Genomic DNA, 17,858 nt, shown 5'->3' with positions numbered 1-17,858 from the left:
ACGTGCAGCGCGGCTGACGACTCTCTGCTGTCGTCATACGCGATGGGACGGCAGTCAGAGATGTGGTGGGGGCTAATACTGCTCCCATGTAACTAACTTAGACAAAATTAAATTTCATTGCAGTTAGCCTTCTGATGCACTTAGGATGCATCTCTTTTTTTTTCTTTCTAACGATTATTAAAAAAATAGTCTGCATTAGCGAAATGGGCTCAAAATGTGGTATAGGTAAGTTATCGCGAAGAACGCCGCGCGATGCTAGTCGAACCTATTCAGAAAGCTTGGTAAAATCACATCCACGGCCTGTCTGACCTTTTCCCGCACCTGTCACTTGCACAGGACATTTGTACGTTTTCCACACACACAAAAAAAGAAAAAATCAAGGGAAGTGATTAACGAAAAGACCGGTTGACTAATTCATTGACCATACGATTGGTTTCAACGGACTATATCCGCTATATGTACTGACTATGCCCTTAGAATCTGCTGATGCTTTATACGCCACATATTGTATATGTACAAAGTGCCTCTGATTATTTATTATTTTCTTATTCTTTTATTCTTCCTAATTTTCTTGTCTTTGTGTATTTCTCCAATACTACTATCATGATGATGGGATAGCCGTCTCTAACGTAGCCTACCTTCCCATATTTTTTAATATATAAATTTATAAAAAAAATAACTACAAAGCTGACCAAAGCCGCATCAAAGTGCTATCGCGTGTAGTACTGCATAATCGCTCCCATAGTTTCAGAAACAAGTGACGTAGGGAGCAACAAACCCAATCACTTGCTTCGCAGATACAATACGTGTTGCGCGAAACCAAGCAAATAGCTGCACGACCAGCCTCAAAGGCCATGCTATACAGGGTGTTTCAGCTAAAAAGCACGAAGTATTAAAAAATTAAGCATAGGCGCTACGCGTCTCCAATTAGCGCAGTATTGTTCTGAGCCATATAGAGCACGTCGGAACATTTTTTCCGATCCGCCAAGCTCGGCAATTAACAAAGATTGCTTAATGAACTTTTTAAATAGTAACTCTAGAGAAACGTTTTCAATCCAGAAGTTGTAGCGCTTGTTCAGGAACATCGAATTTTTCCATCTATGTTAAGATAACTCCCCTGCTTAATTTTTTCCGGCCTTTCTTTAAAACGCGCAAACTTAAAAAAAAATACCACGTGACTGCCGCCAAACGCGCGGAGCTTTGTGCCTTCAAATGTGTCAGGGATGACAACAGACGTCGAAAAAGGCCAGAGAAGAAATGAATGGAATACGAATAAAGACAAATGGAAAAGGAAAAAGAAGCGACAGGTGCGCGCGAGGGACGCCATCTTGGAGGACGCGCGCGCAGAGGAGAACGGCGGTGAAGGCGACGGTGAAGATAGCCGATGGTCCGCGCAGTCTGGGTTCTGCCCCAGTCTTGTGGAGCGTGGAGCCTGCCGGAGTATTTGCCTCGGCGAGCAGCGGTCTTCACGATCTGGTCGTCCAGCTGGCCGGCTGTGCAGTGAGACAGGTCAGCGCTTACGCCGCCGACCTTGAACGAGCCCGGGCTTGCGGCCACCCGTCAGCCACGCCAACGGTGCCCGGGCCAGGGTGAGCTGGGACGTGCCAGGAGTGCCTGCCGGCACCAATCCCATTCTGCAGAAGACTAACAACGCACGAGTACGTCACAGTGGTTGCGGAGAGCACTTCTACATCAACGGAGACTTCGGTATCGACGGACGCGGTGAGCGACGGTCGGGTGACATCGCGAACGATCTTCCTGGTAAGCGACCGGCGGTAGCGGGCGAGATGTGAGGAGGGACGCGATTAGAACTTGGTCGTGATATGACTTGTTAATTGCTTGGTTTGGAGGCCGCGTTATTTCTAGTTATTCCTATTCTTCTGTGTGTGTAATTGTCTTGTTGAGTGTAATGAAGTGTGTGTTTATGTCACACCTTGTCGCCTTCGTGTGTTCATTGCGCGTGCTCAAGAAAAACCCGGGCGTCCTACACATCGTGACAGTAAGTTAAGCGAATTATCAAAGGCTGCTTCGCGCACGCAGATCGATGGAACAGGTTATCGGTGACTGCGATGGACGTTAATTTGAAATGAGCCCAATAGAAATTCAACGAATACAAAAAGAATGAAACAGTGTAGGCAGCACATGCAGAAGGCATTTTTTCTTTTCTTTTAAACCAAAGCAGCAGACGAAGAACGAAAACAGCGCTAAACACGGGACAGGAGGACAAACAGAGGCACAAACACGGCTTCTGGTTGTGTTTAGCGCTGTGTTTCTGTTTTACCATGCTACCATGCAGATCGAGCCTTTGTTCACACACATTGGAAGGGGCGAGGGTGGCAGCGCGAAAGGCGAGGGATTCACTCACACGCTCTTTCGGACTCTTTAGATGCGAGCGCTCCACACACCTCCTACACATTCTCCACACACCTCCTCTCCACTCCCCCTTCCCCTCTCCACTCCCCCTCGACATGCTGAAACGCTGCTTTGCATCGCCTTATGGTCCCCTTTAGCGGGAGATCGTGTGATTTTCTTTCTTTAGGCGGTACGCCCCTATCATCATTTAGCGTCCATCGCAGTCACCGGTAGCCTGCTCCATCGAGCTTCGTGCGCGGAGCAGCCTTTGATAATTCGTTCAACTTGCATTTGAGGGCACTAAAAGCGCCGCGCGTTAGGCTGCAGTTACGTGGTATTTTTAACACTCGCGCGCTTTAAAGAAAATCCAGAAAAAAATTAAGCAGGGGAGTTGGCATAGATTAAACAAGCGCTACAACTCTTGTATTGAAAATTTTTCTTTAGAGCTACTATTTAAAAAGTTCATTAAACAATCTTTGTTAATTACCGAGCTTGGCGGATTTGAAAAATTCCGGATATCGCTTCTAGTTTACCGTTTTTCACACCACGTGGCGTACGGACCTTCAACGTTCAAAATTCGCGCGATGACGCTTGCCGTAATCGCACGAATTGAGAACACCACAATGCATAAAAAAAAGCACGACGACGACATCCGCTACAACCAGCGAGCGCGAACCTCAGTCGCCGACAGATAACCGCAACGCATGCAACGAGCGGCCGGTTGGGCTGCTCGACTGTGAATCAGCAGTTCTGTTGCAATGAAAGGGTGCACACGTATACAAGTCGCTTGGCTGTGCTTGGTGACGACGAACTCTCGAAAGAGAGCGCTGCCCTTCCTCTCATCCCCTGCCTCTTCAAAATATTTCGTCCGATGATATTGGCTCCAACGGGTTTCTTAAAAGAAAGCAAGAACGTCCTTTAGCGCTGCTGTTTTTGTAAATGTGAAAAAGCCAACTTCCAGAAAATAATGCAAGCTTGGGAGGTGGTGACGACGATCGCGGGTTTCCGAATCTGCAGAGTCTTTACGTCCCTAATTTCTGTTGGCGTCAATTTATAAAATCGATATTTCGCACTATTACGTGAAGACGCCTGGCCGTGTTAGACATTTTTCTTAAAGCTCAATAAAAAGCAGAAAGAAAGGGAAAATACCTTTGCAAGCAGATAGTGTGGATGATCTTCTTAAAAGAATGGTTTTAATAAAGTCGCTTTAGTTTCAACAGCGTGCTTTTTGTTTCTAAATAACATAGCTAAAGACGTCGGAAAGCACTGACTTCATTATACGCATGACATGCTACACAGGCCGCGTTTTCCTCTCTGTTAAGTGTTGGTGAAGGAGTAATGAGACAGATTAGATTCCTATAAGATATGGAGAAACCCGCCTTCTTGTTTGACTGCCTATGCTGGTCTGCAGAAACAATTGGAGGTCGCGGCTTGGAACCCCGCTCTTGCGGCCAGCTTTATTCCGGACAGAATAGCGCGTTCTATTTTTACGTGGTAAAGTTCGCTAAAATACCCCTCGTCAGGACCCGTTTAATATATTGATTACGAGCTGCAAGATTTCATTTATGTGAGCAAGGACACCTGGAAGGTTCTCGGAAAGCCGTTCTATTTTTATTCGCTGGGTCGTGTGTTTGTTTACCGTAAGACAACGTATAGCACCTCACCAGGCGATGTTTGGGGCAAGCTTAGCAACCTTTCACAAATGTTTTTTTTTTTTTTTACAATAAGTTCGATGTGCACTAGTGTAAGAGTTGGAAGGCATTGAACTGGCCTGTTACCATGCCGCCAGAAGATAAACATTGCTGTCAACGCAGGCCTTGTCCGCCGCGGTGGAGCAGTGATTATGGTGCTCGGCCGCTGACCCGAAGGTCGCGGGCTCGATCCCGGCCGTGGCCGTCGCATTTCGATGGATGCGGAATGCTAGAGGCCCGTATACTGTGCGATATCAGTGCACGCTAAAGAACACCAGATGATCGAAATTTCCGGAGCCCTCCACTACGGCGTCTCTCATAATCATATCGGAGTTTTGGGACGTAAAACCCTAGATAGTATTAATAATGCTGCCCTTACCTTTGCCAAGGTGATGGCCTGCAAGCGGAGTTCTTGCCCTGCCTTCCCTTGCTATCGTAGGCAATGTACCCTGTTTTGCTTACGTGACGAGCCCCACCTTCTTTCTGTTTTTCTTCGCGGCGCCTTTAGAGTGACCACATTGAGCGTCTCGCAGTGCGAGGTTAACTGAAGTTCGTGCTGTAATCAATGACGCTGAAAGCAGTGTGCTGCAGTGCGCGACTCGCGTCTCGCAGGAAGTGTGGCCCCGTCTGAGATGCGCGGACTACTTTTTATTATTTTCATGCTTGGGACACGATGACACGATGTTCACCTACTAATCTACACGCTTCATCATTAACGACCTAGTTTTGCTTGCTTTGCTCGCTATTTGTCAGAAATCTTAGATGATGAAATTCTTCGGTTTCCTCGGCTACCATATCACTCATTGCCATCGTCTCAATTATACTATGAAGGTTATATATAGTAATGTCAATAAACACATCGCACCGTCAGAGGGTGCTAAGTAACTATCATTCATTAAGGAGAGAGCGTTGTATGGCTCGTGATTTTCAAAAAATCCGGCGTTCGGCGGCGCGAATACCATTGGTAGCAAAACTCGAGTGGGCCGATACCGCAGGCTGTGCAACAACGGGTGAGGTGGAAAATGCTTCAGGGTGAGGGTGGGACGAACAATGCAATACGCGCTGACTCAAACAATAACGTTAAATTAGTTTAATTAATGAATGTCTCTCCAGAGCATAGGCTACTGTGGTCTCTAAATCTACACGGGCCTATTTTCGCCTCCACGTGAGCTAAAGGGCCTACTACAATTCTGTTACTGTGTTGCTCCGAAGTTTTTTTATTCCAGCGCCGGCCGAGATCTTTTCATTATTATCGTTATCCTTTTTCTTTGCATCTTTTCTTCGCTCGGTTGTACGACTCGGCACATACTCGCCGTGCGAGCGATTGGCAGATAGTGTGGCGCTGCTAAGCAAGGGTAGACGAGGTGCAAAAGCGAAACCGCGGGTCCCAGCAGATCGATCCCCTGTCATGGCGGCCGTATTCCAGATCTTTATCTCACGGGTACCTGATGCAAAAAATGCAAAAACATCCGCTCATGAAATATAGATCTAGGTGACTCACCCACGTTCAAGAACCCCGAAAATATTGGTGTTTAAACCCATTACAGAATTAGCGCATAATTTCCACTGCGACTTGCTCCAGTGGTTAATGACGAAAGAGATAATGTGGTCCCACGAAATATGTCAAACCGCCCTCCCCTCATCCCTTTCCACTCGCGCCTCTGGTCAGTAAAATGAACCCTTTGAAGTGTGTGTGAGTAGATTATAAACGTAGTTTACAATGGTGAAGTTGTAGGACACTAGGGGACAACAGAAATAATACGTGAAAAACAACCCCCTACACACGCTTCATAATTAACGCGAGAGTGTCACTACCTTTTGAATAGGCTATAGCGACTAAAGTGTTCATGACACCAAATGCTTCAAGCGGAAAGGTGTGTGTGGCAATACAGTACGTCACTTTACATTCACATTACAGTATTCGTACACTAAACATTAATTCGGTGTTCGGCTCATATTGATGACACAGAACGTCTTGACGGCTCGGCACGCAATAACGCACATGCCGTTTTCAGTGCTACGTCGATATTAATAATACGCTCGGCAATACCTACACTGACTGCGTTATTCCTTTCACATTTCATGCGTAGAGATGCATGCAGATGCGTTTGGATATGTGCAGTGTTTTACGATGTAAGAATATTCAAGCGGCGACGTGTTTTTTTTGTTTTTCGTCTCGTGCTCCCACGGCGCCAACGAGCAGCGGGCGACCGAACGGCTGGCTCGATCGATGTACACACTTTTCCCATAGTGCCTCGCGCTCCCGCGGGGCGTTCTGGGATTGCTTGAAAGGGTTTATTAGCAAGAATCTCCCAATGCATTCACCCTCTCTTTAGGATATCATCTGACGCTTTGCAACATATCCTTCAATTAATTTTTATTATATATCTCTGCTTAATTATTATTTGCCTATAACTATCAGCGCAATTATTTCTTTAAATTGCGGAAGGGTGTCTTGAAGGGCCAGTTGGTGCCTGTTACTGCGTTGAAAACAGCGCGAAAACGGGACGAAGGGTAAGGAACAAACAACACAAGGCGCTGTTCCTTTGTTTTCTTAGCTTACGTGCCGTTTTCGCGCTGTTCTCAACGCAGTAACATGTAGCAACTGGCCCTTCAACACAGCCTTCTGCGATTTGTTTCTTACATCAGGCTTTTTCGCACCCAGTGCTTTGCATAATACATCAATGTGCCAGCGCTTGGTCGTTTTTTCCTTAGCCTTTGTCCAGTTTTCGCGCTGTTTTCAACGCTGTACTCCTTTAAATCGTGATCTCTCGTAAATGTTTCTTGTGACACATGTGAGTGATAAATGGCATCTATATTAAAGGTATAATTATCATTGATTGCGAATTAATTATTTATCGCTGCTTATAATTAACGATATTCTATCATTTCCCGGCATCGTGCTATAACTGCATAGATTGAGGTACTATCTATCTGTCTTGATTATGTCCTACACTGACAGCTTGCACCCCTACATTTAAAATATGTTGAATTCGTTGTCTCCATTCATTAGTAATGCACTGCATGCGAAGGTGTGAATGTAGATCAACATCAGTCATTCTTACTGTGAATTTTGCTTGGTTAACCTAATTTTAAAAATTCGCGCAGCTTGCACTGAGTCGCGCAAAGCATGGCTAGAGGGGAGCTGGTCGACACTTGGCTGGTCCTGGCTTGATTATCCAAGTGTCGACATGTGCATTCACACGCCGATGCACGAAGTGTTCACGGGATCACATTCTAAATCACGAGTGTAGACTATAGTTGTTGATCGGGTGCGATTGGGTATCGCTTGGCAATCAGAATAATTAGCTTAATAGCATTGTAACGGAAAAACAGCGCGAGAAGACAGGGACGGAAGGGGGCACACACACAGCGCTCGTGTAGGTGCCCCTTCCGTTCCTGCATCCACGCGCTTTATTTTTCGTTACAATGCTACGAAACCAACTAGCCCACTGACATGCAATAGCTTTAAAAGGTCTAAGTGGCACATTGGAGACTTGGTCTCGGTCAGCTTGCATCCCAAGTCAGACAAGCCTTAATTATAACTGAATTGGCTAAATGATAACTTAATTAGCTTAATTAGCCTAACTCGAACACTCGAGGCTCTGCCTCGACTAGCTTGCATTCGAAGTCAATCTAAGCCTAATGCGCTAATTATCATAATTAAAGCTAATTTGACGCACTACTATTTAGTCTTAATTAGGCTTTGCTCGGCACATCTTGCCGAGCACGGCATGGCTACGCACACCAGAATCTCAACTCGGCTTAAAGGGACACTGAAGCAGTTTTGAATTCGCGACCTCTTAGAACATGCCTGCGAAGGTTTTTTCCCGATTTTCGACTAAACAACGGCGCTATAAGCGAGCAAACTTTGGCCGAGGGAACGCCCCCCTGCGCGCGCGGATCGCAGGGGAGGAGGACGGCAGAGAGAAACGTGGAGAGGTGACGTCATCGACAGGAACGAGCAGGGCCGTTGCGCCTGTTTGCTTCGGTTTGTTCCTTGTTCCTGCTGCGACCTGCTGCCTAGCGAAGCATCAGTTGTGCCAAATCGCAGGGATTTCTTGCCGCTGCACCGTTCTCTTGTTTCAATTAGAGATTTTTGCTGTCCGGCATTCACTAGTTGTGTTTGTCGGGGGTTGAAGCGGACTCGCGATGCCGCAGTACTGCGCGGCATATGGCTGCTGCAACACTTTCGGTCGCGATGAGGTCGATTTTCATAAGTTTTCCCGGTATCAGAAGATGGCTGCAAAATGGGTCACTGGAGTTAAAAGAAAAGACTTCAAACCTACGAGAGCAAGTGTGCTGTGCTCTAAGCACTTCCATGACAGCGACTACGTACGAAGCCCGTCTCTGATGCAGTCGCTGGGATTGACGATCAAGTCTGTGAGTGAACAGCGACGCGGTTCCTTCTGTGTTCCCGCACCTGAGGGGGCCCTCGCCCAGGACGTAAGGTGCTTCCGTGTTAAACGCTTCGATATGGCTTACGATGAGATCTCGAAATCGGGTACTGTACACGACAGTCGCATACTTATGACGCAGCAAATATACCGTTTGCATTTCAAAACACCACCATTGCAGTACTGGCCAGAATTCCGAAAAAGCGATGACATTGTAAACAGAATTTCAATATATGAGCCAAACTATCCATGCGCAAGGGGCGTAGGCAGAAATTTTTTTTCAGGGGGGGGGGGGGCGCAACTCCTTGATCTGAAGTGGGAGGCCGGGCAGGAAGATGTGGTCGAGTGTCATTTTGTGCTCTATATGCTGTGGCAAAAAAAAAAATATTCGGAGGGGGGGGGCACGGGCTCGGTGTGCACCCCCCCCCCCCCACCCTGGCTGCAGCGCAGTTGAAGCCAGTGTGGGGGGGGGGGGGGGTGCAGCAAGATTGCAGCACAGTTCGGAGCACATGTCACCACTGCGGCAAAGAGCGGCTCTCGTGTGCTTTTTTTTCTCTCGCGATAGCACACTGATTCATAACATGCTTCTTGCCCGCTGCGAAGTGTGATACTGATGGCGTCAACAACGCTGCACTTTGAGCAGTGAAATTCATGAACAGCTGATGTTGTCGCACGATGTGCGCGCGCAGCGCGGACCCTGCCAATACGCGGCTAAAAGCTAGTGCCAATGCTGCTGTTCCTTATCGGATTTAATATACACGGCTGACCGTATCATTTCTATCAGTTTACTGCAGTGAAATTAAGCACTAACGTGCATCTTGCACGTACCAGTCCATGTTTCCGACGTGTGTGAAGGTTACCGGTTGGGACACGCTTTCTTTTGCCGCATCATCGGCGCTGGCAGCATCTTCGCTCGTCGCTCTTACAGTGGCGACCGGCTCGAACATGTACGGATATACAGTGAACTCGTTACGACTGCCAGACTTCGCCATAACAGCAACTACACGCCGATTTCAACAAAGAAAGAAAAGAAAAACACGGCATCGTCTGCTGGAATGCGCTGTCAGCTGTCTTCACGATACCGTCGATGATGTCACGGAGCTCCGACCAATCACAGGCGGCGGCGAGACTCGCAATGCCGCCCGAGGCGCCTGTTGCTCGTTTTCGGCAAAATAAATTGCGTTGTTCTATGCAAATTTTCGACTTAAGTAATTTCGTGCGGCAAACTCGAAAATCAACATGACACGACAACCTCGTTTTTTTTTGCAAAAGTGCTTCAGTGTCCTTTATTATGGGTAATTAGCCTTTGACTTAATTACGCCTAGCTAATTAGGTTTTGCCCTGCTCAACTAGGCTTAATTAGGGTTGGCTACGATTCACTTGGCTTAGCTAGGCACAGCTATGCTTAGCGCGCCGGCATGATGATGACTGTTTGTCGACATCGCTAGTCTGACAAAGGGTGGGCATTACAGCTCTGCTATAAGAATAAATATTTTAATTGTGCTGCAGAGCCCCTCATTGCCAGTTAGCAAAACAATCTAAATGTATTCAGCCTCTCCCTCTATGCTTTCGTTTGATGCATTACAATATCGTCATGTTAACTCTTTGATCATCTACCCATACTTGATAATTTCCTACAACGATCACTAAATATGTTTTTCTTGCATAAAATTTTATTTGACACCTTTAATCACTCGGTTCCATAGATTTTCCCCAAAAATCATCCCTGACTACCAATCATCGATCACTACCACTAAAGATAATTGCCTGTTACTATGTATATCTGATCGCAATTTCATACATTGAATACCGTATATATTTCATGTACGTATGCTTCTATACTGAAAGCCTTCTATTGTGAGCTTAAATTGGCCATTTCAATATTACATGTGATGACTTATATCGTCAGGGTGCAAATGTGCATAATGTTGCTGAGTAATCATCAGTCATTGTGACTTCTTGCGGGTCATTGCCAAATTGTTAATTATCCATAATAAAGCTAAAAGACCCCCAATTACGAATTAGCAACGTAAGATTCTTATATCTAAATAAGCTAAAAGACCCCTAATCTTTCATCCTCTTCGTCTCCACTCCATGTGATCATCCGATTAGTTGATTCGTCTTAATTACCCCTTTCCTATTTAACACTAAGTATAAGTATTAATAATTCCAGAGTACGATTACCATATCTTTTATACCTTTGATTGGAAATTAGCTATAACAGTAACTACTGCTAGTTACATGCGATAGCCATCTAGTATCAATGGTGTACATTGCAGTACTATCTGTAAATATATGTATTATACATGTCCTTCTATACAGACCGCTTTCACCAATAAGTTTTAAAGAAATTGTTAAATTCATTACTACCTTTGATTACATATACTACATAGAGGAAGATTCGCATGCGTATCAATGTCTCTTGATAATTCTTACTTGCTTTGAATTACGAGGAGCTATTCTCGTTTTTGATCTGCTCTAATTAACCTACGATTTCTCATTGCTAAATATCAACTGAAGACCTCCACAGTATTCGTATCCTCTATCTTGAGCAGCTTCAAGAAAAACAAACTTGTATAAAAACACTGGCATTTTCACGTGTTTTGGGGCCACCGAAAACACTATGAAGCGCAAGCACCCCTATAAAGTGGTTTCGCTGCAGTGCACCTTTTCATAAAACTTCTAAACTTCACAGGTTCGAAGATTGAATAATCGAGATTGCGTCACTTCAGTGTTTTAAGCAGATGAGGACGCACTGTTTTTATATAAATCTTTAAATTCTCTCCCATGGAGTTTCACATAGCACATTAAAGTGTTCTCGCACTGTGACATGGACTCCCAGATTATATGGACGAAGTGATTTAAGCGTATGTTGAGAGAGAGAGAGAGAGAAATGTTTTAATGAAAAGCTGGAGATGTTTGCCTGGCTATTCGCCTAACATGCTACTCCAGGCGTTGCACTACAGTAAATGTTTAAAAGTCGTTTCCCATTCAGTGACGCTGCCACTCAGCCGCCAACTCAACAGGTGGCGCTAGTTTTCGATGTCCCCAATTCCTGGACATGGCTCAGAAGAATACTGCGCTAATTGGAGACGCGTAGCACCTAAGCTTAATATTTTTAATACTTGGTGCTTTTTTCTGAAACACCCTGAATACGCATGAAACGGCACTCTGCGGTTAACATGTTCCGAAATACAACACAGTACTACAGTGCATTTTACATCAAACATTTCGACACATACATGTACGTATTAAACACGTAAGCAGTATACGCACATGGGAATTCGTATGTTATTACAATTAATGTACAAATGTTGGTGTAATCATGAATGAGATCTTTTGCCTGCTGACGTCACGTAGGGCGTGACCTTTTTACGAGCTGGCAGATGGACAGTAATCACTCGTATACTACCTGCAGGCATCAAGTATGCCAGAACGAGACCCCCGCTACGAATGAACGAAAGAAGGTAGGGGTGTACGAATATTCGAAAATTTCGAATAGCATTCTATTCGATTCCGTACTCGAATCGAATAGCAGACATTCGAACTACCGCATGTTCTAACAGCGAAGCTGTTAGCAAATCGTTCCCTGTCCGACGAACCAAAAAACTATCGTCACCATGAACGGGTATGTGCCGCAGAAATTGGGCAAATCCCACTACTCACCACTGGTCCACTAAAAATGAAGGCAACAGTTAGCCCAACAAAAAATGGCTGCGAAGCGACGCCGGCGAGCCGAAGATCCTGAGTACGTACAACGAGAGAATACTAGGTAACGGGAAAGGCAGCGGCGGCTGCGGGAAGACCGCGAAGCGATGGAAAGCCTACACCAACGATGACGTGCCCTAAGATATGTGAAAGGGGCGAACGCTTTGTTTCGGCGCGAGTTTCTGTCTCTGGAGTTCGGACATCTATGTCGTCCGTAACCGTCTGTGGTTTAACTCGAAACTCTCTGCGCTGAGAATCAGCGTAGAAATAACCCAGCATCGCCTAACTGAAGCCTAGCAACGACCTTGAAACAACCTGCATCACCTAGCTAAGGCCCAGCAACAACCTGACGCAACCAGATTAGTCTATTGCGAGCCGTCAGCGTCTCGGAGAAAACGACGAAGTTGCGCCTTAGCGGCTCCGCACATTCGAGCCTAGCGCGAGGGAAGAGGAGGCCCGCAAGAAGACAGCATCTGTGGTTGCCCATCGGAGAGCAAGCATCAATAAAATATGTGGGAAAGCGAACGCCTCACGTCTTCCCACAAGTCTTCAGAAATGTCCAGTATTGCTGTTTCAAGCTTTGCGCGGCATAGTGCAAGCTTCGCGATTTTTTTCGAATAGTTTTCGAATAATCAGCACCGACGGGAGAACCCGAACAAAATTCTGGAACAACCGAAGGTCATTTTTCGTCTTTAATCACTGAATTACCAATATGCACGCAGCCCAACATTTTACGAGACTACCTGTGCTAAAATGATTACTGGATGAAGGCGTTTTTCTTCTTAAAACTCCACTCCTACTCAATTTTTACTATGCTGCATCGCATTAATCGGTTCCTGTCTTCGTCTTGTAATAACTGACGGTGGGGACTATGGCTGCGTTCCGCTTCACTGTAGACAACAGACGCGTAAATTGTTTGCGTAAATTGTTCTTGCAGATGCAGCTTTCAAAACTGATGCTTTCGGTGCAGAGGCTCATGTTGTAATGTCAGATTTATCAGTTTTATGACAGATTTAGCTGTATGCGTCGTGGTCGGTTAAAAATTTATTAGTTTTTTGTCTCAATTTTATTTAGAAGCAATCGACTAAGTAACACCATGATTACGGTAGTCACTGCTGCATTTAAACCTACAGTTGCGAAATATTTCGAAGGCTCTGGTCGCTGCTGTATACGAGCTTACCTCAGTATTCATAAACGAGGTGTTTGGGTCGGTTAAAAGTACCCGTAATGTTCTTTGGTGAAAGTTTTTGAATATTTGTTTAAATTAAAATGTTGTGGAGTGTAGGATTGTTCTGAAAATGGTTGTCTTACAATTCGAAAACTATTCCAAGAGTATTCGATTCGGTGTCATCACTATTCGATTCGTATTTGATTTGGTTTAAAAATTCACTATTCGCACACCTCTAAAAGAAGGGGAATTTTTAAGGGCTCGTTTTTCTTTGTTAGACACAACGTTGTGTCTAACAAAGAAAAACGAACCCTGCAAAATTCCCCCTTCTTTCATTCGTAACAAAATTGTAGCTCTTGTTTTACAAACTAAAGTTAGACCCTCTAATTGAGTCTTCGGCTATGCGTGTAGTATTTGTCTTGTTAGCGTTTAGTCCGGTGCTTGTCGCTATTCAGTGTTATAATATAGGCCATGCTTGTAGTTCCGTCATGGCCTACAAGTTCACATTAGACTAACTTGAGTAGTATTGTGTTCTACAAAAACATCAATGTAGTGAAATAGGTTTGGCACTTTACATATTGCACAAAAGACGTGCTTTCGTAATAGTGCGAGCCTGTAAGCTGGCAAAAAGTGTATCTTTAAAGAAACATGCTGATAGATTTAGGACGATTGCGATAAATATGACGCATTTTCAGAGTTCAAAATAATTGTATGGTTTGCGTGGTCATTTCGTCAGTCAACAAGAACTTTATTGACAGGTCCTGAGGAGTTTAAGCCGCCGGGGCATCCACGAGGGACACCCTAGCAGCCGCTACCGTAGGCGACGCCCGAGTCAGGGCGGGAACGTGGTGGCGTTGCACCAGTTCTTGGGCCCTCTGGACTGCCTTGAGTTGATGGTCGAGCTCGGAGCTCCTGAGTGCCTCTTCCCAATCGGACTAACTGGTGAGAGGTCCCCTAGATAACGCTAGACATTGCCATAGCATGTGCGAGAGTGAACAATAAAATTTCTGTGCAATCTGGGCGTTGTGGAGTGATGTCTGAGTTGTAATGGCCGAGTCGGCAACGTGATGGATACGATCTCGTTTGTAGCATGCGAAAGGCTGCCGCTTGCGCGCGTTCAAGCTTTGTGTGTGCTAGGGGGTAATGGCTTCTGTTGTTACGGTAGTGAGAGGTGATTTCGTGGAAGGTGAGTAAGGCGTTAGAAACTATGTGTGGGCCCAGCTTTTCGGTGGCTGTTTGATGGTCGCGGTTGGTGAGGTCTCGCGCTCGGTCATGAGTGGACGTCTTTGCTCATGTGGGCAGGGAACCAAGAGAGGTAGTGCCAGCCCATGTGCTTGCGTGTTTGTAAAATGTGGGTTTGTCACACGCGATACTGCGGTTTCGTAAGCCCGGATGGCGGCTCTGGAGTCTGTGAAGACGCTGGTGTGCGAGGGATCGATCATCGCTAAAGCTATGGCGCCCTGCTCGGCTATGGCGCTCGTTGCTAGTCTAACCGAGGCGGCTGAGCGTAAGGCTCCGTCGCCATCTACTACCGCGAGTGCAAAGGTGGGCGAGCATTGCGCCGCATCGACGAGTACGGTAGTCGCGATTCGCGGCGGTGCGGTCGAGGATCGCGCGAGCCCGGGCCAGGCGTCTGCCCTTGTTGGGCTGTTGGTGGACGTTTCGTGGGAATGGGGTTACCATTTAGGTATCTCAGACATCTCTCGAGAGGGTTACTGAGCTTCAAGGTAGGGGTGTGGGGGTCTGCCTTGGGGTCGACGGTCTGCCTTGGAGGAGGAGAGGCGGACCACTTGGGCCGTAGTCTCGGCCTCGATGACTTCGTCGATGTCGTTGTGCATGCATAGTTGGTCGAGACGGGAGATACTCGTGTTTTGGGGTAGGCTGAGGACTTGTATAATGCTTTTGCACATGAGTTTCGTCTTTTCCACCTTTGTCCACTTGTGGGCAGAGGCGACGTAATTGATGTGGCTAATTAGGAACGTGCCACGCGTTTCCAAAGTACATTTCCACTGTCTTGAATAATTGTACCCGCTTTACTTGTGTGCAAATTAGCACGATTAGCTCAAGTAGCACGATTTCAGCAATGTTGTTTAGAGGTGCAGAAACACTGCTTTAGCTTTATTGTTAATAAAAATTCGGCAGATCCCATGCCTTCTGGGAATCGGTCTCATGCGATGCAGTCAGCGAGTAGTTGTCTATGCTGCATTTTTTGGCCTTGAGCCAAGTGTTACGAGGTGGACCGACGTGTTGTTGTAAGTGTAGTAGTTGTGTACATATCGTGGGGTTACCAGGCACGTCGACTGCACTGGCGTTCATAGGGTAGCTTATAGTCGGACGTAACGTCAGCACTGACGTTAGAGCACAGACGTCAGTATTATCGAAACGAAGCGCACATTACAGTGCCATACGTAACTTTCGTTAGCGTATTCCTCTGTGGTCGAGCAACGATTGAATATAGCTTGCTGAATCGGATACAAATGTAATGGTTATTAGGCTGCTATAAAAGCGAAGCCATCCCTGGAACCTCAACTGACGTTAACCCGACATGATGCCTGTATCATAGGAGTACGTATGTAATGTTTGTTGTTTCATTACAAAATTAGATAACCAGCACTACAACCACAATTGACGTTGCGCCGACATTACGCCTGCGTGTTCTCTGAATCAGAATAAAGTTAATGCAAGAACGCCTGCATAGGGTCATTTTCCAAAGCAGTTTCTAGATCTGGCGTGGCTCTGTGGTAGAATACCTGATTACCACGCAGAATTCGGGGGTGCGATTCCTGCTGGGACCCTAATTTTTATTTGCATTCGTCTGGTCAACGCGGCCGATGTCGGTTTTTCTTAACGCCTTTCTTAGATTTAGGTGCATGGTAAACAACTCCAGGAGGTTGAAATTTTCGCAGCCCTCCACTGTGGCGTCCTTTATAAATGCTGGCTTTGGGACGTAAAACCCCAACAATTCTATACCTCAAACGTCTGGAGTGGGCCAGGTTTGTTTTGAACATGAGTGAACTCTACCTTTGAATTGGGTAGTCAGTTTCGTACATGGTTCTACTCAATGCTGCAATTGTGCAAGGTCAGTGTTGGCGTTAGCCACGTCCATTGTGGAAGTAGGACAATTAGGTAGCGTCGACAAGGTCCGCACTGAATTGTAGGCAGGCTCGAAGCCAATTATGACCCGATTCCAACTAGAGTTATCAACATTCAAATTCGTCCAGTCATTTTTGGGTGGGCCTAAAAATGCCCAATATACCAAACCATGCATTGCCAATCTTATCCTGCATTACACTGCTTGTTGCGTTGACATGCAATCCATTCCGCCGGTGAGTCCAGTTGAAGCCCCGTGTTATTTCCCGACATCTGCGACATCTGATAGAGCGCGCTCGGAAGGACCTTAATGGACTTTTTCCATCCATTGTTAATATGCGAAATCTTGACAGGTAGAATATGTAGTGAAGAGTTCGAAGAAAGTTCGATTGGTCAGGTAACATTATGATGAAGTTGCGGTAACTAACCAAGTCAAGGCAAAAATGCACGAGGGACGTTTACAGGCATGTACGGGTTCCTTGACGCTAAAGCAGGCAGAAGACGTAAGTCTCTTATACTAAAATATGACTTAGCGAGTTGGTGTCGTTAGCGGGCAGATTTCCATTGTTTCTGATGGCGGTGTCGTCGACTGAATCAAAACTTTAGAAGTATTCTAGTTGCTAGAACCTTCTCCTTAGCTATTGTATTGGAGTCATCCCAATAGATGCGGTGAATGTCTGCATGCTCAGCCAGGACGTTCGATGCTTTCTTGTTGCAGATTTCTCTCCGACGCTCCTTCAATATCCTCGTGAACTTGCCAGTTTCGCCGATGTAGCTGCAGTCTGCACATGGTACTTTGTCGACAAGGGGGAATTCTCGCTGTTTATCGGATCCCCGACGTTAGCAAGCTGATTTTTCAGTTTCTTGGACGGCATGCGTGGATTGTGAATGTCGTATGTACACATGCGGTTTAGAGCTTAGCTCACACCTGAAACGGACGGAACACCGGCGCGCCCTGCAGAAGACCTGCTTTGAGACGGCTTTCGATAAAACGAGAGATAAAACAGCGGAAGGCTTCTGGCAAGCCTGATGGCATGAATAGCTGGTATGAGTCCTTCCGGGCGCCGAACGAGAGTCTGTTCCTGTTCACTCACGCAGACGTGGAGGATGGAAAGGATGTTATCCAACTGGTATTCTGCAGTGAACTGCATGGCTGTTTCTGTGGTGTTGAGAAGATTCAGGAGACATGTTGCGTCTTACACTTTTATAATGCTGAAGCAGTCGTCTACGTAACGGACGAAAATATTTGGTGTGGGCGCAAAGTAAGCGAGGGCCTCCTGTTTAATGACTTCCGTTCCCAAATTGCCGGTAGTCATAGAATGGAAGATCCCGTGGCAATTACGAGCGTTTGCTGAATTAACCATTTCCTGAAGGAGGAGTATGTGTTGCTCAAGCACATCTCAAGCTCCCTTACCTGATCACTTAGCCATTCCCGATTAAGTAATTTTCTGC

At 46.0% G+C, this 17,858-nt stretch overlaps 1 long non-coding RNA gene across 1 annotated transcript in view; it reads left to right on the top strand.

Moving 5' to 3' along the window:
* The first annotated feature begins 1,355 nt into the window (after positions 1-1,355).
* LOC119386089 (uncharacterized) overlaps positions 1,356-17,858 on the top strand; it is an 18,133-nt gene continuing 1,630 nt past the window's right edge. The window contains exons 1-2 of the long non-coding RNA XR_005182218.2: positions 1,356-1,658; positions 14,075-14,258. This is a non-coding gene — a long non-coding RNA (uncharacterized LOC119386089). The remainder of the gene's footprint in view (positions 1,659-14,074; positions 14,259-17,858) is intronic.

Source organism: Rhipicephalus sanguineus, chromosome 1 (assembly GCF_013339695.2).
Source record: "Rhipicephalus sanguineus isolate Rsan-2018 chromosome 1, BIME_Rsan_1.4, whole genome shotgun sequence".
Taxonomy (NCBI): domain Eukaryota; kingdom Metazoa; phylum Arthropoda; class Arachnida; order Ixodida; family Ixodidae; genus Rhipicephalus; species Rhipicephalus sanguineus.
This window is presented reverse-complemented; position numbering and strand designations above follow the sequence as displayed.